Source organism: Myotis myotis, unplaced genomic scaffold (assembly GCF_014108235.1).
Source record: "Myotis myotis isolate mMyoMyo1 unplaced genomic scaffold, mMyoMyo1.p scaffold_m19_p_25, whole genome shotgun sequence".
Lineage (NCBI taxonomy): Eukaryota > Metazoa > Chordata > Mammalia > Chiroptera > Vespertilionidae > Myotis > Myotis myotis.
In genome coordinates, this window is record NW_023416330.1 from 3,052,834 (window position 1) to 3,073,604 (window position 20,771).

General features: G+C 46.4%; 1 protein-coding gene and 1 pseudogene across 3 annotated transcripts in view; both read left to right on the forward strand.

Moving 5' to 3' along the window:
- The window catches only part of XRCC2 (X-ray repair cross complementing 2), a 171,855-nt gene that overhangs the window by 122,657 nt on the left and 28,427 nt on the right, over window positions 1–20,771 (forward strand). The gene's annotated exons all lie outside the window — the stretch shown is intronic.
- LOC118679402 lies at window positions 8,056–8,543 on the forward strand (annotated as a pseudogene).

Genomic DNA, 20,771 nt, shown 5'->3' on the forward strand with positions numbered 1-20,771 from the left:
AAACTGACCTAAAGGACATAAATAGGACACTCCACCCCAAAATTGCAGAATATATATACTGTAAAAGGACAGTAAGAATATACAAACAACTTCATGTAAAAGTTTGAAAATTTTGATAAAAAACTGATACACACCCTAACCGGTTTGGCTCAGTGGATAGAGCGTTGGCCTGTGGACTGAAGGGTCCCAGGTTCAATTCTGGTCAAGGGCATGTACCTTGGTTGCAGGCACATCCTCAGTGGGGGGTGTGCAGGAGGCATCTGGTCGATGTTTCTCTCTCATCGATGTTTCTAACTCTCTATCCCTATCCCTTCCTCTCTGTAAAAAATCAATAAAGATATATTTTTTTTTAAAAAAACTGATACAAAAAGAAATAGAAAACCTGAATAGTCCTGTACCTATAAATGAAGTTGACTCTGTAATTTAAAACCTTTCCCCAAAGAAAACTCCAAGCCCAGTGGGCTTTTCCTGTGAACTCTACCAACATATAAGAAATAAATAAAACTAATCTTATACAAACTCTCCCAGATAAATGAAAAAGAGATAACATTCTTCAACTCATTATATGAGACTATCATAACTTTGTACCAAAACCTATCAATGATACTACATGAAAAAATAAAAAATTACAGACCAATATTATTCATGGACATATATGCAAAAATACCAAATAAAACATTGCCCAAGTGATTCTGAACATATATAAAAAGCTAATGCATCATGACCAATTTGAGTGTATACCATGAATATAAAATTGGTTTATTAAAATACAGTGTAATTTAGCACACTAACAAAATAAAGGAGAAAAATAATTTTAACCAATGAATTAAAATGTTTGATAAAATTAACCTATGCAAAGATACTCAATAAAAAAAATGTTGAAAGTTTTCCCTTTGCAATTAGGAATGAGGAAAGATGTCCACTATTACCACTTGTACTCAGTGTTGTACTGGAGGTGGGGCGGTGGTCTAGGGTGTAGGAAGATCGGACCTTAGAGTCTGAGAGTGGTATTTCTGACATGGACCCATAGGTGCAGGGATGGCAAGGTGTGGGTGTACCATTGGAACCGGAGGCTGAAAGAAAGGAGGGGAAGACTATGGGACCTGGAGGTGATTACTCAGATGGGCACTGAGTCACTCAGGATGGTATGATGGGTGGTTTAAACTGTGCCAAGCCTACAGTGAATATGGAAGAGTGGCCAGGATTTAAGTAGATGGCACAGAGGAGGGTAAAAAGTACAGGCATACTTCAGTGATATTTCAGGTTCGGTTCCAGACCACCCTAATAAAGCAAGTAGAAACCTTTTTGTTGCTGGAGGGTCTTGCCTTCAATTTGTAAAAAACACAACACCTGTGAAGCACAATAAACCAAAGTGCAATGAAACAAGGTCGGCCTGCAACCAACTGGTAAACCCTCAAAGAGCGGAAGGAGTTTGTACTGGGGTGGAACGGTGACCATTTGGAAAAGCTGGTGGGCAGCCAAGAGCCAGGAAAACACTGATCTCAGGCCCTTGTTACACAGGGTTGGCATAAACAAACCACCTCCACCCACCGCTGCTCAGCGGGGAGCCTCATGTTGGACAAAGACGGAAAGGGTCTTGCATCAGAGAATGTCTACAAAACACCACTCAGTGCCTGGCACACCAATCAGTGTGTCTACCAATCGACATGTCTCTCTCACATGGATGTTTCTCTCTCTCGGTCTCGCCCCCTTCCTTCCACTCTCTCTAAATATCAATGGAAAAATACCCTCTGATGAGGAATAAATAAATAAATAAATAAATAAATAAATAAATAAATAAATAAATAAATAAAAGGCCTGGTGGGAAGGGAGGTTGGGTCAAGGGAGAGGAGGCTCTGGCAGGAGGAGGATGAGCACAGGTTGGGTGGTGGTGAGGGTGACGGGTGGGAAGCACAGCAGAATGACCTGGCCTGACCCCAGGTTCCTAGCTCATTCGGACTCTGGGGATAGTGTCCAGAGGTGACACTGGGCCAGATTCTGTCTCTGAGGAGCTTGTGAGGGCCTGTGTGGCCAGCGATCAGTGGGTTCTGTGGTGTCTGCTTCCAGTCTATGTCCTGTATTCCTGTTTTCCTTTTATTTCCATTATGAGCATCCCATTCAGGCCCCGTGATTTCTTCCCTGAACTCTTTTTTTCTGCCTCATGTCATTTCTTACGTACTACTTCAAAGTGAACCTTCCATCATTTCCCGGTTCAAAACCTTCAGTGCCTCCCTACTAAATAAAGTTAACTGTCCGCACGCAAAGGTTGCAACCTTCCACAATATGCTGAGAATAGTTTTGTCCTGTGTCCGACCATGTCACCTTTCGCAGTCGCTACTCCCAAGGTGGCGTCTTACTGTGCCTTCCTCGCTTTCCTGCGGGCTGTTCCTCCTCCCAGCATGCCCTCTAAGGTTTTCACCTGTCAAAATCCCGTTCTCCTCATCAGCGCGCTGCATACGCCAGCGAGCTTACGAAGCCCTTCTCCCTCACAGGCACTCAGGGGTGATACTGAAAATATTAACCACTGCCCCACCATCAGCACCATCCTATCAATTCTGGCTGTGCTCAGAGGCGGGCCTCTAGGTCCCTCCCACAATGGGCGTTAACCCTTTATTGCTGAATTGGGGGAGGGCCTTGGGTTCCAGGGGAGGGAGCCAGGGTGAGGGGCAGAGGGGAGTACAGTGAGGGGCTCAGGGTTTTAATATTTTAACAGTGACATCATAGTGCAGACCAGCTGAGCGTCGGCTCCTCTGACATCCTCATGCAATCATCCTGTGCAGGCCTCTTCCAGTGTCCTTGACTTCTGCAGCATCAGCCCATCGTGCTTGGTAGTGATTGGTACACACTTGCCCATCTCCTTCATCCTGCTTGCAACAAGATTACAGATCCTTTCCAAGGCTCTCTGACTCATCGCTGTGCCCTCCCTCCACGACACCTGGCAAATCACGGGCACTCAACAAATGTTGGTTCCTTTGACTTGATGAAGGGGACATTGTTCACTTTCAGATGTCAACCAAGTAAGGTTCCCGAGGAAAAGGGAAAAGATCAATCTTTTCAAATGATTGCCTACTCTGTAAATGTCATTTCCTTCTCACAGTACACCTGGGAGGTTGCTCTTCCTGTTCCCATTTTACAGCTGAGCAAATCAAGGCTTTGGCCAATTGAAGCTCATTTCTGCCACCTGAACGGGGCAGAAATGCACTTGCCATCGTTTGTCTCACGCTAAGCTCAACGTAGCCCATTCAGAACTTGTGTGTCTCTTCTGAAGAGTAACCACTTTGTTTAATCGGCGGCTCTTTTCAGAATGTGCTCGCCTCAGGTGTGTCTTTATCCTCATGAAGATAAGTGGGTGGGACCCCTCTCCTGTGACTGCTGACAGTGGGCCAGGAGGGGCAGACCCCTTTCACCTAGTCCTTCCCGTTTGTTCCCCGCCATTTCCTGTCACCAGCTCAGTTACAGTGTTCTTTCGAAGGATATCTCTTTCCGGATCTTTGCAGAAGGAAGATTTCAGCACAGCCAAGAGGTGTAAAGGGAAACCATTTTAGTGTTTTAATTCCTGCCATTATTAGCTCCCCGCAGCAGCTTCTAATTACGCAGGAGTGCGCATGTCTGACAGAGCGCCGGGCCCTTACTCATGACTTGCTAATGAGATCATATTTTTCGTTACAATTCCAAAACCCCATCAATCTTTCCTTAATTATTTTAAGTGAATTTGCTGCCTGAGAAAGGAAAGGGCGTGTGTGGTGCTAGCAGGAACGGGGAAGTTTCATGTGATTTCAATCTCAGGAACTTTGTTGGCAAGATGGCCCATCACTGTTGCCAATATTAATAAATCAAATTTAAAAAAATAATAAATCAAATTTTGATGTCTAGGAACGGGTTTCGTGCCATGGGCCCCCACCCCCACCCCACGCACCAGACCTCACTCAGATTCAGTGGATCAGACCTTCAAGCGCCGCCGCAGCCAAGCTCCTTCCAGATAGCTCTGCCAACACGGGTTCCAGTTACTGGTGTCGCCAGGGCTAATGCGTGCGATGTCTGACGGCCCGGGTCCGAGCTGTAACTCCAAGACCCTCTGGACACCAGCTCCACCGGACTTAACCCTTTAGCAGCTGGATTTTGAATAGCTCCGGGAGGGGCCTGGAGGAGGCTGGGGCAGACAGATTTGGGGGTGGAGTGGGAGGGAGTGGAGCAGCATGCATTTAATGGCTGATGGAGGTGTATTTGAATATTTTATATATTTTAATTTTTTATTTATTGATTTTTTTTTTTTTTTTTAGAGAGAGAGAGAAACACCGATTTATTGTTCTACTTAGTGGTGCATTCATTGGTTGATTCTTGTATGTGCCCTGACCGGAAATCGAACTCGAAACCTTGGCGTGTCGGGACAACGCTCTAACTAGCTGAACTAACTACCCGGCCGGGGCTTAAAGATTTTTATGTGTAACATGGTGCAGGTGCTGACCAGTGTCCACGCTGTCCACAGCTCCCAAACCGATCAGAGTCACTACCTTTCCAGTCATGTGACCTCGTGATGTCCAACACTCCAGATGGGCTTTTATTAAGTGTCACACCTGAGCGTTGGCCAGCACCTGCCTCCAGCCCTTAATGGAGCTGGCTGTCCACTTCCTGTCCTCAAGCAGGAGATGGGAAAGCGGGCGCTTGTCTGAGGTTACGTACATGAGGGGGAACCACTGTGGCTGGGCGTTGCCTTCCTTGCTCAGGCTGACCTTTGCTCCACAGACTAACTTTTGTGTTTTCACCATGAAATATAGGACCTCAAAAGTGAAACTCCAGTTGTCTGATTACAAATTTAAAGGGTTTAATTAAAAAGATTTTTTAAACATACAGCAGATGTTCAATGTTGATGCCATGTTTGTAGCTCTTGCAGGTTCTAGTAACCCCTTGAAAACTTGCCTGAAGGAGGAAGTCCTACCATGAGTAGGAAGGGGGCGCCCCCCGCCTTGGCTCCCAGGCTAGGCTCAGGGGCTGGTCCGGGGCAGGAGGCACTCTTGGCTGCCCCCGGAGTCTGTCCACAGATGGACAGCCCCTGAGCCCTGACCTGGGCAGCCCCACGCTACTCTAATCAACCCTGGAGCAGGTTCCCTTTTTCAGAGCATTGATCTTATTTGTTATACTTAGTGCCTGGGCTGGAGCTGAGCCAGTAGGCACTCCCTCCATACCCAGCACCCTTTTTAGAAATGTCCTAGACTTGGCGCTGCCTTACCCCTCCCCCGCCATGGAAGGAGCCCAAGAAGGCGCCCTGGGCCAGCAGTGGGAGTGTGACCCGTGGCCATGGCAGGGCCAGGGAGCCCTCTCCGCTCAGCCTGCAGCGCCAGGCCTGGCCTCCGCGCCTTCCCTCCCGGTCCATGTACTGTAATAACCAAGTCAACTGGAAAAGAAAGACTGAAGAGAGAGGCAGGGAAGCGGTGCGGGCGGCCAGGCCAGGAAGAGGAGCGCACAGCATAAAGGGGCATTGTGCCGGGCCCTGCCTCCGCCGCGGACTTGGCACCCTGAGCCCAGGGCGCTGCGCTTTCTCTGGAGGGACCCTGAGATCCCCGCTGAATAAAGAGCAGCGTGGGAGGGGCCGGAGAGCCTAGGACCGCCGAGCAAAGAGGAAGCCAAGTGAGGGAGGGGGTGGAGTAGGGGGACACAGAGCCCCTGTCTATCCTGCTCCCTCCCCTGGGATTCATCGCGGCCCCTCCTCTTGCCAGCTGTCTCCAGGAAGAGCAGTTCGCCAATGACTAGTCAACGGTGCAAAAAGCCTGTTCTAGCGGGAAGGGGGAAGGAGAGGGACTCAGACTCCATTGCCACGTGGTCCATCAGGATGCTTTGCAGCCGTCCTAGGAGACTGTAAGGAATGGGGGAGAGGACAGGAGAAATCAGGGAATTCGACCCCCCAAGGGATGTGGGCTGAGGGGTTTCTTTTTCACATCTTCAGTGACAGCAGCAACTCCTCAGCGTCCTGGCTGGGGAGCCTGCCCCATCTTCCTCCCCCTCCTCTGGGAAGGTAGACAGAGCCACCAGCTCTTCTCTGAAAGTGACAATATTTGTTCACTCAGAACGAAACGTACTGAGGAGTCAAGAGAATCTCAGGGTCAAGGGTCCAGGGCTTTGAACTCCCCTCGGTCCCTTCCCTCTGGAGTCCTCGGGGCTGCCAGTCAGCGCTCCTGCTCCCCAGGGGACAGTGGTTTGCCCCAAGGACATGTTGGGGTCGGGGAGACTGGGACCAGCCAAAAGCTGTGCTGAGAGGAGGAAAGGGCTGGCACTGCCGCGGGAGGAGGTTCCAGCAGTCGAATCCATCTGGGGCAGCCTGTTCATCAGGTGGGGGCCCCTGAGAGGAGGGAACTGGGAGCCCTCCGCGCAGCCTGCCAGTCCCCCTCTCGGCTTCCTTTCCAAAGCCTGGTGTCTTTGTGCAGGAATTATCCAGGCCAGACCAGTCAGGGGCCACCTGTTCGTGCCCCCTCCCACCTCCCTGGTCTCGGAAGTGAGAGGAGACATGGTGGGAAACCCAGACAGCTGCGACCCCCTCCTCCTTCCCCTCCCCCATAGAGCAAGCCACCCACTTCTAAGAACCCCGCCAGACCCTGGCAGATGCGTTGCTCTCTGTGAGAAATGCTTCTGGAAGCACATTAACTCTTTCATTCAATGACTAACTCTCACATTGAAGAGATGAGTCAGGGCTGGGAGGGACCTCCTACATGAAGCCCAGTCCTCCGCTCCCTGTCCCAGCGACCTGCCCCGCGGTCAGGATACTGAGTCTGGCAGAGTCACAGCAGCCTTCCCGGAGTCCCTCTCACAGTGACTAGGGCTGCCCTGGGAAATCAATGGATTATCGCAGAAGTGACCAGGTGTGACTTGGTCATAAAAGGCGTTCCAGCTCCCGCCTTCTCTCCCTCCACTGCGGGAAGCCAGCTGCCATGTCTCAAGTGGCCCTGTGGCGAGGTTCTGTGGTGAAAGCTGAGGCCTAAGTGTTTATTGAGGTGTCATAGGGAAGCAGACCTAGACGTTTGTGGCAACATAGATTCTACTTCGACTCCTACAGGATGGGAGCGAGAGAGCAGGGGGAGGAACCGCTGAGCAGAGTCAGCGAAGTGGAAAATTACCAAAAGTGGGTAGGGAGCTGTTTTCTGAGAAATGTTAGGCAAGGCAGGTGCTGGGTCAGGAGTGGGGGAGGGGCGGGGGTTGCAGTTCTCACAGCCTCGATGGAGACCTTGTCAAGGTGCAGGCCCAAGGGAGCCTGAGTAAGGTTTGGTCAAAGAGAGTCCTTGGCAGCATTTCTGAGCCACCGTGAGCTTGGGGATCGCCTGTTTTGCAGCAGTAGATCATTCATTATACCCCGTAAAGATGTAAACCCAGACCTCCAGTCCGTGACTTACACATTTCCTACTATACTGCTTGGCAGATATCTCACAGGTTACAGTAATTATAGAGCTTCAGTCAACATATGCAAGACAGTTGGATCTTTCTTGAATCACCTGTCTGTATATTAATCCCCATGACCACTCAGGGCCCAGCAGACAATCAAGTATATTGCTAGACTTAACAGACATGGCAGGGTCCTTCCTCACTATAAATACCTCCCCACATGACATCCCTGCACCTGGGTATGAATCCCTTGAATGCAAGTGTCTGGCATCAAACCAGCATATAACCAACTTGCTGAGCACTTCCTACATGTCTGCATGCTCATCTCTGCCCTCCAGAAGCAGAGTTCTGGAACCCAATGCGGACTTATTGTTTAGAGTGGGTTTAGAGTAGGAATTAGGGTTTGTAAGTGCAACCCAGCCCTGGCCGGTTTGGTACAGTGGATAGAGCATTGGCCTGAGGACGGAAGGGTCCTGGGTTCGATTCTAGTCAAGGGCATGTACCTCAGTTGCAGGCTCCTCCCCAGCTCAGGCCTTGGTCAGTGCGTGTGCAGGAGGTAACCAGTCTATGTGTTTCTCTCACATCGACGTTTCTCTGTCTTTCTCTCTCCTACTCTCTCTAAAAAAAAATGAATGGAGGCGAAGTGTCCTCCGGGCCTGGAGCTATCTGGCTGGAGCATCCGGAAAGGATTAAAGAGTAGATTGTAGGAAAAGTAGAAGCAATGTTTCGAATACCTGTATTGCAGGTGTTTCATAAATTTGTAAGACATTAGTAAGCAGCTTGGTTCTTGAAAGATCTCTGAATCGTATGCAGTTACTTGGGCGGGTTGGGCGGGATCCTGCCACAAGACAGGTGGGAGGAGAAACCCAGTCACAATATTTTCTCTAGCAACAAATAAGATGTGGAAATCAGGAGACAATGAAGCATACCAAATGGGTGGCGTCAGTCAAAAGACAACATGGCACAGCATTTCAGTATTCCAGCCAGGCCTCAGAGACGTGGCTTATCAGTATGTGGAAAAGGGGTCTCGAAAACTTATGTGGAAGAGAAAGTAGACTATGGTGAATATATGGATAAAAATAATGTGAGGCGATAAGCAGCAACAGTCATAGCTGATAACATTATATTTCTGAGTGACCAGACAGAAGAGAAGGCATAGAGCAGACCATTCTTCTTTGGCCTGTGTTTGGTGTAGTCTCATTTCCAAATCATGTATAGTCTTTATAGTTTTTAAGGACAAAAATTAAAATATTCTTTTTTTTTTTTTTTTAAATATATTTTATTGATTTTTTACAGAGAGGAAGGGAGAGGGATAGAGAGTCAGAAACATCGATGAGAGAGAAACATTGATCAGCTGCCTCCTGCACATCCCCCAATGGGGAAGTGCCCGCAACCCAGGTACATGCCCTTGACCGGAATCGAACCCGGGACCCTTCAGTCCGCAGGCCGAAGCTCTATCCACTGAGCCAAACCGGTTTCGGCTAAAATATTCTTTTATATAAGAAAAATGAATGGAAAAAGCATCCCCAGGTGAGGATTAAAAAACAAAAAACAGCCATAGCCAGTTTGGCTCAGTGGATGGAGCGTCGGCCTGCGGACTGAAGGGTCCCGGGTTCGATTCCGGTCAGGGGCATGTGCCTTGGTTGTGGGCACATCCTCAGTAAGGGGTGTGCAGGAGGCGGCTGATCAATGTTTCTCTCTCATCGATGTTTCTGACTTTCTATCTCTCTCCCTTTCTCTCTGTAAAAAAATCAATAAAATATATTTTTTTAAAAAAATAGATGCACCTCAAATTCCTTTACCCAGTTTTTAGATCCTTTCGTCCCGGCTGCAGGAAAACTGATAGCCAATGAGATATTCCCAACACAGCCACTCTGGTGGACCTCCTCTTCTTTCCCTTCCAACGGGTGAGCAGGTATGTGCCTGCCCTTTAGGACCAACTGGACAACCAATCAATATCATCAGGACAATGGTCTATACCAGGGTGGCCATTTTTCTCAAAAGACAATCCTAAGCCCCTCTATGGACAGTTTTTTCTATAGGCTTTTTTCCCCCCTCTATAGGCTTTTTAAAACTCATAAACATTCTTAAACATTCATATTAAGGTAGAGTAACAAGGGTGGTTGCCAGGCAGCTTGAGAAATCACCGCCTTCAACAAGACTCAGCACAAGTACCACTTCCTCTTAGAAGCCTCCTCTACTCTATTCAAGTAGAATTAAGTGTCCACCCCTCTGGTTGGCTGTGTCTGCTGTTACCATTTGGCTGTAGCTATTTGCCTCCATCAGACTCAACCTCTGATTTCAGGGACCATGTTGTCCACCTGTAGCCCAGATACCTAAAATAGTGGCTGGCAAATAGTAAGTCCTTAACATGAGTGTAGGATGGATGGATGATGGATGGATGATAGATGGATAGATGGGTGGGTGGATGGGTGGATGACTGAATGGATGGATGGTAGGTGGATGGGTGGATGATGGATAGATGGGTGGGTGGATGGGTGGATGACTGGATGGGTGGAAGGATGGATGGATGAGTAGATGGATGACAAAAATGTACAGGTAGATAGCGAGTTATCCTTAAAGTAACTTCTAAATAGATAATATAAAGTAGTCAGCTCTACAAGCAGGCCACCAATTGTCAGAGTGATGGTCTAAAATTTAGGTCTATGACCCTTCCTTAAATTTGGTCTGTATTTCCCCAAAGAAACAATGCAGCAAAACTGGAAATCACAGCAGTCAGCCCCCCAATTCCGTTAACCAGGATGTGTGTGCACTTCTTCAACAACACGTGCTCACTATTGTTAGTCCAGGTTTCAAACAACAACCTTACCAGTGGACTTCACTCATTTGTTAATTAATTTAGAAAAAATAATATATTAATTATTATTATTATTATTATTTTATTTTTTTATTTTTTTTATTGCTTAAAGTATTACAAAGGGTATTACATATGTGTCCATTTTATCCCCCCGCCCTAGACAGTCCCCTAGCCTCCCCTATCCCCCAATGTCTTATGTCCACTGGTTATGCTTCTATGCATGCATACAAGTCCTTTAGTTGATCTCTTACCCCCCTACCTTCTGCCCCGCAACCCTCCCCGGCCTTCCTGCTGCAGTTTGACAATCTGTTTGAGGCAGCTCTGCCTCTGTATCTATTATTGTTCAAAAGTTTATAATGGTCTCTATTATCCATGAATGAGTGAGATCATGTGGTATTTTTCCTTCATTGACTGGCTTATTTCACTTAGCATAATGCTCTCCAGTTCCATCCATGACGTTGCAAATGGTAAGAGTTCCTTCCTTTTTAGAGCAGCATAGTATTCCATCGTGTAGATGTACCACAGTTTTCTAATCCATTCATCTACTGATGGGCACTTAGGCTGTTTCCAGGTCTTAGCTATGGTGAATTGTGCTGCTATGAACATAGGGGTGCATATATCCTTTCTGATTGGTGTTTCTGGTTTCTTGGGATATATTCCTAGAAGTGGGATCACAGGGTCAAATGGGAGTTCCATTTTCAGTTTTTTAAGGAAACTCCATACTGTCTTCCATAGTGGCTGCACCAGTCTGCATTCCCACCAGCAGTGCACAAGTGTTCCTTTTTCTCCACATCCTCTCCAGCACTTGTCGTTTGTTGATTTGTTGATGATAGCCAGTCTGACAGGTGTGAGATGGTACCTCATTGTTGTTTTGATTTGCATCTCTCGGATGATTAGTGACTTTGAGCATGTTTTCATATGTCTCTTGGCTTTCTGAATGTCCTCTTTTGAAAGGTGTCTATTTAGGTCCTTTGCCCATTTTTTGATTGGATTGTTTATCTTCCTTTTGTTAAGTTGTATGAGTTCCCTATAAATTTTGGAGATTAGGCCCTTATCGGATATGACATTGGCAAATATGTTTTCCCACGCAGTGGGTTTTCTCGTTGTTTTGTTGATGGTTTCTTTTGCTGTGCAGAAGCTTTTTATTTTGATGTAGTCCCATTTGTTCATTTTCTCTTTAGTTTCAAGTGCCCTAGGAGCTGTATCAGTGAAGAAATTGCTTCGGCATATGTCTGAGATTTTGTTGCCTTTGGATTCTTCTAGAATTTTTATAGTTTCCTGTCGTACATTTAAGTCCTTTATCCATTTTGAGTTTATTTTTGTGTATGGTGTAAGTTGGTGGTCTAGTTTTATTTTCTTGCATATATCTGTCCAATTTTCCCAGCACCATTTATTGAAGAGACTATCTTGGCTCCATTGTATGTTCTTGCCTCCTTTGTCAAATATTAATTGAGCATATTGGTTCGGGCCGATTTCTGGGCTCTCTATTCTATTCCATTGATCTATATGCCTATTCTTGTGCCAGTACCAGGCAGTTTTGAGAACAGTGGCTTTGTAATACATCTTGATATCTGGTATTGAGATCCCACCTACTTTGGTCTTTTTCAGGATTGCTGCAGCTATTCGAGGTCTTTTTTTATTCCAGATGAATTTTTGGAGAGTTCGTTCTAGATCTCTGAAGTATGCCGTTGGTATTTTAATGGGAAGTGCGTTGAATTTATAGATTGCTTTGGGTAGTATGGACATTTTAATGATGTTGATTCTACCAATCCATGAACACGGTATGTTCTTCCATCTGTTTATGTCTTCCTCTATATCTTTTTTCAACGTCCTGTAGTTTTCTGAGTAGAGGTCTTTTACCTCTTTAGTTAAGTTTATTCCTAGGTAGCTTAATTTTTTTGGTGCGATGGTAAACGGGATTGTTTTTATAATCTCTCTTTCTGAAAGTTCACTATTGGTGTATAGAAATGCCTCGGATTTCTTGGGGTTAATTTTGTATCCTGCTACATTGCCAAATTCATGTATTAAGTCCAGTAGCTTTTTGATGGAGTCTCTAGGGTTTTGTATGTATAATATCATGTCGTCTGCAAATAAGGACAGTTTTACTTCCTCTTTTCCAATTTGGATGCCTTTTATTTCTTCTTCTTGCCGAATTGCAATGGCTAACACTTCCAGTACTATGTTGAACAGGAGTGGTGAGAGGGGGCATCCCTGTCTTGTTCCTGTTCTTAGGGGAAATGGTGTTAGTTTTTGTCCATTGAGTATGATGTTGGCTGTGGGCCTGTCATATATGGCTTTTATTATGTTGAGGTATGATCCTTCTACTTCCACCTTGCTGAGAGCTTTTATCAAAAATGGGTGTTGAATTTTGTCGAATGCTTTTTCTGCATCAATTGATATGACCATGTGGTTTTTTTCTTTCAATTTGTTTATGTGATGTATCACATTTATTGATTTGCGGATATTGTACCATCCTTGCATCCCTGGGATAAATCCTACTTGGTCATGGTGTATGATCTTTCTGATGTACTGCTGGATCCGATTTGCTAAGATTTTGTTGAGGATTTTGGCATCTATGTTCATGAGGGATATTGGCCTGTAATTCTCTTTCATTGTGTTGTCTTTACCTGGTTTTGGTATTAGGGTGATGCTGGCTTCATAGAATGAGCTTGGAAGTGTTCCTTCCTCTTGAATTTTTTGTAGTAGTCTGAGGAGGATAGGTTTTAGTTCTTCCTTGAATGTTTGGTAAAACTCCCCTGTGAAGCCGTCTGGTCCTGGGCTTTTGTTTGCTGGAAGCTTTTTGATGACTGCTTCAATTTCTTCCATAGTTATTGGCCTGTTGAGATTTTTAGATTCTTCCTGATTGAGTTTTGGAATGTTGTATTTTTCTAGGAATTTGTCCATTTCCTCCAGGTTGTCTAGTTTGTTGGAGTAGAGCTGTCCATAGTATTTTTTAACAATCATTTGTATTTCTGTGGGGTCTGTTGTTATTTCGCCTCTATCGTTTCTGATTTTGTTTATTTGGGTCCTCTCTCTTTGCTTCTTGGTGAGTCTGGCTAGAGGTTTGTCAATCTTGTTTATCCTTTCAAAGAACCAGCTCTTGGTTTCATTGATTTTCTGTATTGTTTTTTTGGTCTCTATGTCATTTATTTCTGCTCTAATCTTTATTATCTCCTTCCTTCTGCTCACTCTGGGGCTTTCTTGTTGCTCTCTTTCTAATTCTTTGAGTTGTAGAGTTAGATGATTTACTACCATTTTTTCTTGTTTTTTGAGATAGGCCTGTAGAGCTATAAACTTCCCTCTCAGGACTGCTTTCATTGTGTCCCATAGGTTTTGGATTGTTGTGTTTTCATTGTCATTAGTTTCCAGGATGTTTCGAATTTCTTCTTTGATTTCATTGGTAACCCAATCAATATTTAATAGCATGCTATTCAGCTTCCAGGTGTTTGAGTATTTTGGGTTGTTTTTATTGTAGTTTATTTCTAATATTATGCCATCGTGGTCTGCGAAGACGCTTTTTATGATTTCAATTTTCTTGAATTTGGGGATACTTTGCTTGTGACCCAATATATGGTCTATTTTTGAATATGTCCCATGAGCACTTGAGAAGAACGTATATTCCCTGGCTTTGGGGTGAAGTGTTCTGAAGATGTCTATTAAGTCCATCTGATCTAGTGAGTCATTTAGGATTGCTGTATCTTTGCTGATTGTTTGTCTATAGGACTTATCCAGTGCTGTTAGTGGTGTATTAAAGTCCCCTACTATGATTGTATTGTTGTCGATCTCTCCTTTGATATCTTCCAGGAGTTTTTTTATGAATTTGGGTGCTCCTGCATTGGGTGCATATATGTTTACCAGGGTTATATCTTCTTGTTGTATTGATCCCTTTAGTATTATGAAGTGGCCTTCCTTATCTCTTGTTATGGCCTTCACTTTGAGGTCTATTTTGTCCGATATAAGTATTGCTACCCCAGCTTTCTTTTCCTTTCCATTTGCCTGAAAGATATTTTTCCATCCTTTCACTTTCAGTCTGTGTGAGTCCCTTCTAATGAGGTGGGTTTCTTGTAGACAGCAGATGTATGGGTCATGTTTTTTTATCCATTCAGCCACTCGATGTCTTTTGTTTGGAGCATTTAGTCCGTTTACGTTTAAAGTTATTATTGAAAGGTACTTGTTTGTAGGCATTTCTGTTTTTGTGTGGCTGTTTTCTTTCTGAGCTTTTTATTTCTTATTTTTATACCAGTCCCTTTAGCATTCCTTGCATTGCTGGCTTGGTGGTGATAAACTCCCTTAGCCTTTTTTTGTCTGTGAAGCTTCTTATTTCCCCTTCAAGTTTGAATGATAGCCTTGCTGGATAGAGTATTCTTGGATTTAGTCCTTTGCTTTGCATCACTTTGTAAATTTCCGTCCATTCTTTTCTGGCCTGATGTGTTTCTGTTGAGAAATCATTTGACAATCTAATGGGAGATCCCTTGTATGTAACTTTCCGTCTCTCTCTTGCAGCCTGTAAGATACTCTCTTTGTCCTGAACATTTGCCATGGTAATTATGATGTGTCTTGGTGTGGGTCTTTTTGGGTTCACCTTGTTTGGGACTCTCTGGGCTTGTGTGACTTTTTTCTTCCCCACCTCAGGGAAGTTTTCTGATATTATTTCTTCTAATAGGTTTTCTAATCCTTGTTCATCCTTCTGTTGTTCTGGTACCCCTATTATTCGTATGTTGTTTCGTTTCATGTTGTCCCAAAGCTCCCTTAGGCTCTCCTCCTGTCTTTTCATTTTTTTCTCCAATTGCAGTACGTTTTGGGTGTGCTTTGCTTCCTTGTCTTCTAAATCACTAATTCGGTCCTCCGCTTCTCCTAGTCTACTGTTGATACTTTCAATGGAGTTTTTCATTGCAGCTATATCACTCTTCATTTCTTCTTGGGTCTTACTTAAGTTGTTGATTTTTTCATCTGTTTCTTCTAGCTTCTTCCATATGTTATCGATTTTTTCATCTGTTTCTTCTTGCTTCTTGCAGAGGTTGTCGATTTTTTCCTCCATCCGGTTTATGCACTCTAGGACCCTTATTCTGAATTCTTTTTCTGTCGTGTTGCATGCCTCTGTATTACTTAGCTGCTTTTCTGGAGAGTCCTCCTTCTCTTTTCTTTGGGGGTTTCTTTGTCTACCCATGTTTGATCTCGCTGACATATCTAGACGTTGAGTCGTTCAGTGGCTGCTCCCTTGGTGGCAGTGACTCCTTGGTCTGTGGTTGCTCTTCGGGCGGTTGCGGTAGCAGCTGCTTTTCAGTTGGCAGCAGCTCCTCTGGTGGGTGCTGTTCACAGCTGTGGTGGCTCTTCTGGCTGGTGGGGCAAGGTTTCACGTACAGCTGCTGTTCCTCAGCAGAGGGTGTGGTGCTCAGGAGGTTGCTGTTGCTTGGATCTGCTGCGTTGATTTAAAGGCACAAAATACAACACAACAAGGCACCACGTACCAGGCACTATACACAAATATATTCACGATATGAATAACCCCAAATAAAGGTGACCACCTGAATTAAGAGAATTAGGGGATAAGGAAGAAGGAAGAGAAAAAGAGAAAAGAGAAAAAAGAAAAGAAAATTAGGGACCAAAAAAAGGAGTGCAAAAATGAAATTGGGAAAAAGGAGGGGGGAAAATAAAAGCGAGAAAAGAAAAGAAAAGAAAAAAAAAAGAGCGAAAAGAGAGAATGAAGTGGAAGAGGGGAAGAGACTTTTTTATATGAGGAGAATACTCCTATAGAACAGCCATTAATCCCAACAAATTCCAGCAACAGCTCCCTGGAGATGAATGCAAACTAGAAACAACCAATAATATAATGATGAAAATAGAATGGAGAACACTAATCCCAAAATAAAATAAAGAGAAAATAAAATGGCACTTTAAAAAAAAATGGTAAAATGGTAGCAGTAATAATACTGGTTAAAAATAAGAAGGTAGTAATTAAAAGGGTAAAATCAGGTGATGGAAAAAAGAAAGAAAAAAAAAAGAGAAAAAAAAAAAAGAAGAAGAAAAGAAAAAAAAAGAAAAAAAAATTGGTTTCTTAGTTAAAAGGTGAAAAAAGAAAAAAAAAAATATTGCAGTAGTGAAGGTCCTTCGGTTCTTCTATTCTTCAGTGTGGCTCGCCTTAGACCTGCCAGGTATTCAGGAGAGTGTTGAGTTTCCCTGCGATACACTGTTCCTCTGTGTTGTAAACCACAGTCCTTATTTTAAAGCAAGCCGCATTTGTTTCCCAGACTGCCTTATTTTGTGTTTAGCAAAGAGTCAGTTTGTGGGTCAGCCTCTGGGTGGCAGTGTTCTGGGGTTGGCCTCTGAGGCTATAGGGCCTCTCTGTCCAGTGGAAGTTCACTGCCCAGAGCTGGCTGCGTAAGAGTTACCAGTGCTGTGTTGTTGCTGGGATTCTAATTATTATTATTTTGTTGTTGTTAATCCTCACTTGAGAATATTTTTTTCCATTGGATTTTAGAGTGGAAGGGAAGGGGAGAGGCTTAGAGAAATATCAATGTGAGATTGACACATCGACTGGTTGCCTCCCGCATGTGCCCTGACTGGCACTGGGGATCGAGCCTGCAACCAAGGTACCTGCCCTTGACTGGAATTGAACCGGAGACCCTTCAGTCCACAGGCTGATGCTCTAACCACTGAGAAAACTGGCCTGGGCAAGTGTATCAATTATTAATAGGAAACACTTGTTTGTCAGGGACTAGTGCTGGATGGTGGAGACTCAGATGAAAAGCAGAGTCTTGCCGAAACCGGTTTGGCTCAGTGGATAGAGCATCAGCCTGCGGCCTGAATGGTCCCAGGTTCGATTCCGGTCAAGGGCATGTACCTGGGTTGCGGGCACATCCCCAGTGGGAGATGTGCAGGAGGCAGCTGATCGATGTTTCTCTCTCATCGATGTCTCTGACTCTCTCTCTCCCTTCCTCTCTGTAAAAAATCAATAAAATATATTTTAAAAAAGAAAAGAAAAGAGAAGAAAAGCAGAGCCTTAATCCTGGCTGGAGGCCCATTCTCCTGGGCATCAGATGTAGCAGATGCCCCAGCAGAGAGAGGGGCACCGGAGGCCAAGAGTCCAGGGAAGGGTTCTTGGAGAAGACGCTTGAATTGAAGCTTAAGGACAGCAGGCACAGGAAAGAGCATTTAAAAAGACACACAGGTAAAGGAAAGGTAGATGACTTAGAACAAAACTTTAGAGTCACACTGGGTGCCTATAGTGCCTCCGTGCTTTCCAGTGGTGCTGCCTGTGGGTCCCTGGGTGAGTACTCAGCGCTCTCAAATTCATCTTCCCATCTGCAGAGTGGGCGACACCGACCTCCTGGGCTTCGTGAGCATGAAATGAGAGCACACACGTACCTGACACAGGGTCTGAGCCTGATGGTGTCAGGGAGGAATAGAATGACCGTCCTCTGGAAAATGACTGCCACTCTGGGTCAGGATCCGGGGAACTGCCGACCAGGTTGGTGAGAAGTAGGACCAATATCAGGAGGAGGAAGGAGCTCGGGAAGTGGTCAGACAGCAAGCAGGGACCTGAAGCCCTGAAGCTGCGTGGTGAGAAGCCAGCACTGAACCCTGGCAGTGCCTGAGAGGGAACTGTGAGCACAAAGGGTGGTTCTTTGAATTTTGGTCCAAAACCTTAGCAGAAAAAAACCAAAGAAGTACTATTTCCTCTGCTTCTAATTTCAACTTCCCTGGGCCTTTATTTTGGGTGCAAATTACCTGAGTGATGGGCAGTTTTTCTCACAGCCATAGGTAATGTGCCAGAAGTGGAGGAATTAAACTTTGCAGACAAAAGATTTAATCTTTAAGATCCCCATGAAATGGCTCAAAAATGCATTAAAATCAAAGTTAGATTTCAAGCCCTGCCAGTTGTGGCTCAGTGGTTGAGCGCTGACCTATGAACCAGGGGGTCGTGGTTTGGTTCCCTGTCAGGGCACTTGGCCAGGTTTCAGGCTCAATCCCCAGTGGGGGGCGTACAGGAGGCAGCCAATCGATGATTCTCTCTCATCTCGTTGATGCTTCTCTTCCTCTCTTCTCCCTTCCTCTCTGAAATCAATTTTTTTAAAAAGTTAGATTTCAAAAGTATGGAGTGATAGAAGCTAAGAGAGGGTACTTTTATGTCTGAGGCTCTCTGGAGTTGGGCTTAGCCTTGCCATCCAAAAACTAAAAAATTTGTCATTAGCTGTTTGGGTCTTTTTCTTAAAATAAAAATGCTCGATCTCATTGTGAAAAAGGTATACATAGACACATACATATGTAAATGCAAAATGTGTCCTGGTTACCATCACTAAGGTTCTTATGTGTGAGAGGGGCAGATTAATGGTGCTTTCTGCACAGAGGCGTCATGAAGATTAAAAACATTGCTGGCATGTAACAATCACACAGTAACCATCCTACGTAATAAAACCCTAATATGCAAATCGATCGAATAGTGGAAGGACCGGTGAACAACCGGTCGCTATGATGCACACTGACCACCAGGGGGCAGATGCTAAATGCAGGAGTTGCCCCCTGGTGGTCAGTGTGCTCCCTCAGGATGAGCACCACTCAGCCAGAAGCCGAGCTCACAGCTGGCAAGCACAGTAGCAGTGGCAGGAGCCTCTCCCACCTCCACTGCAGGCAGGCGGTAAGGAGCGAGGGGTCCTGGACTGCCAGAGCCCTGGACTGCGAGAGGAATGTCTGACTGTCTGCTTAGCAGACATCCCTCAAGGGGTCCCGGACTGCGAGAGGGCGTAGGCCAGGCTGAGGACCCCTCACCCCACCCTCCAGTGCACGAATTTCATGCACCAGGCCTCTAGTCTATCCTATCTAATAAAAGAGAAACATGGTAATTAGCCGTACATCCGCTACCCTTCCCATCGGCTAATCAGGGCGATATGCAAATTAACTGCCAGCCAAGATGGCGGCCGGCAGCCAGGCTACTGACACGAACAGGAGGCTTGCTTGCTTCAGTGACGGAGGAAACCAATGTTCCCCGCCTGCCTTGCCAGCCTCTGAGCTTGCAGTTTGAAACATAGCTACAAATATAGAAGCTAAACAAAACCCCAGAAACCTGCTTTCAGCCAGCCGGGATCTCAGAGCTGGAGCTGATACAGTGTTTCGATTGTAGAACACAAACAAACCAGATACCTGCTTTCAGCAGCAGAGCTAAAGCTGGCCCAGAATAAAAAAAAAAGAAAAAAAGGAGTGGTTCGGAGCTTCAGTCACCCGCCAGCCTGAAAACAGCCCTCAGCCCCTCACCCAGACTGGCCAAGCACCCCAGTGGGGACCCCCACCCTGAAGGGGGTGTGACCAGCTGCAAACAGCCATCATCCCCTCATCCAGGCTGGCCAGGTACCCCAGTGGGGACCCCCACCCTAGCCCAGGACACCCTTCAGGGCAAACTAGCCGGCCCCCACCCATGCACCAGGCCTCTATCCTATATAGTAAAAGGGTAATATGCCTCCCAGCACTGGGATCAGCGGAGCCGAGCGGCCTCCCGGCACCAGGATCAGTGTGACAGGGGGCAGCGCCCAAACCCCCTGGTTGCCCTGCGGCTCTGTGTGTGACAGGGGGCGGGGCCACAACCTCCCTATCTGCCCTGCTCTGTTCGTGACAGGGGAAGATGCCCCAATCCCCTGATCAGCCCTGCTCTGTGCCTGATAGGGGGAGCTCCCCAACCCCCTGATTGGCCCTGCTCTGTGCGTGACAGGGGGTGGCTCCGCAATCTCCCCATCGACCCTGCCTTGAGTGTGACAGGGGGCAGTGCCCCAACCCCCCAATCGGCCCTACCCTGAGCATGACTGAGGGTGGCATCGCAACCTCCTGATCCGCCCTGCTCTGTGCATGACAGGGGGCAGCACCCCAACTCCTCAATTGACCCTGCTCTGAGCCCAACCAGGGGCTGCACCTAGGGATTGGGCCTGCCCTCTGCCACCCGGGAGCAGGCCTAAGCCAGCAGGTCATTATCTCCCGAGGGGTCCCAGACTGCGAGAGGGCACAGGCCGGTCTGAGGGACCCCCCCTTCCCCCTGAGTGCACAAATTTTTGTGCACCGGGCCTCTAGTATATATATAAAAGGCTAAGCAACCAGCCAACCGGCCAACCGGTTGGTAGGTATGACACGCACTGACCACCAGGGGGCAGATGCTGAACGCAGAAGTTGCTGAGGATAGCAACTTTGCAGAGTGCCCTCTCGCACTCCAGGACCTCCCTGGGGATGTTGGACTGCCACTTTCGGCCAGGCCGAGGAACCCCACCTGCCCAAGGGACCCTGCTCACTCTACAGACACCCTTCGAGCCCTGGCGCACCGCCCCAGGTGCGGCCGGCCAGGGAGGGACCATATGAGGTTGGCTCCAGGGCGTGTCTGGCCCATCTCACCCAGTCCTGCCCCACTGGCCACCTTCTAATTAATTTCCTTTCAATGTGCACGAATCCGTGCTCCAGGCCTCCAATTAGCAATAAAATTACTACAACTACGGCCTGTCAATCATGCGTCCTAAGTAGTCTTAATCCAGCAGGTCTCAGCGTGGCCTGGGCCCCTTGGAGGCAGCGGGTGTTCCCAAGACCTTGCAGGACATCCACAGGTTCAAACGAT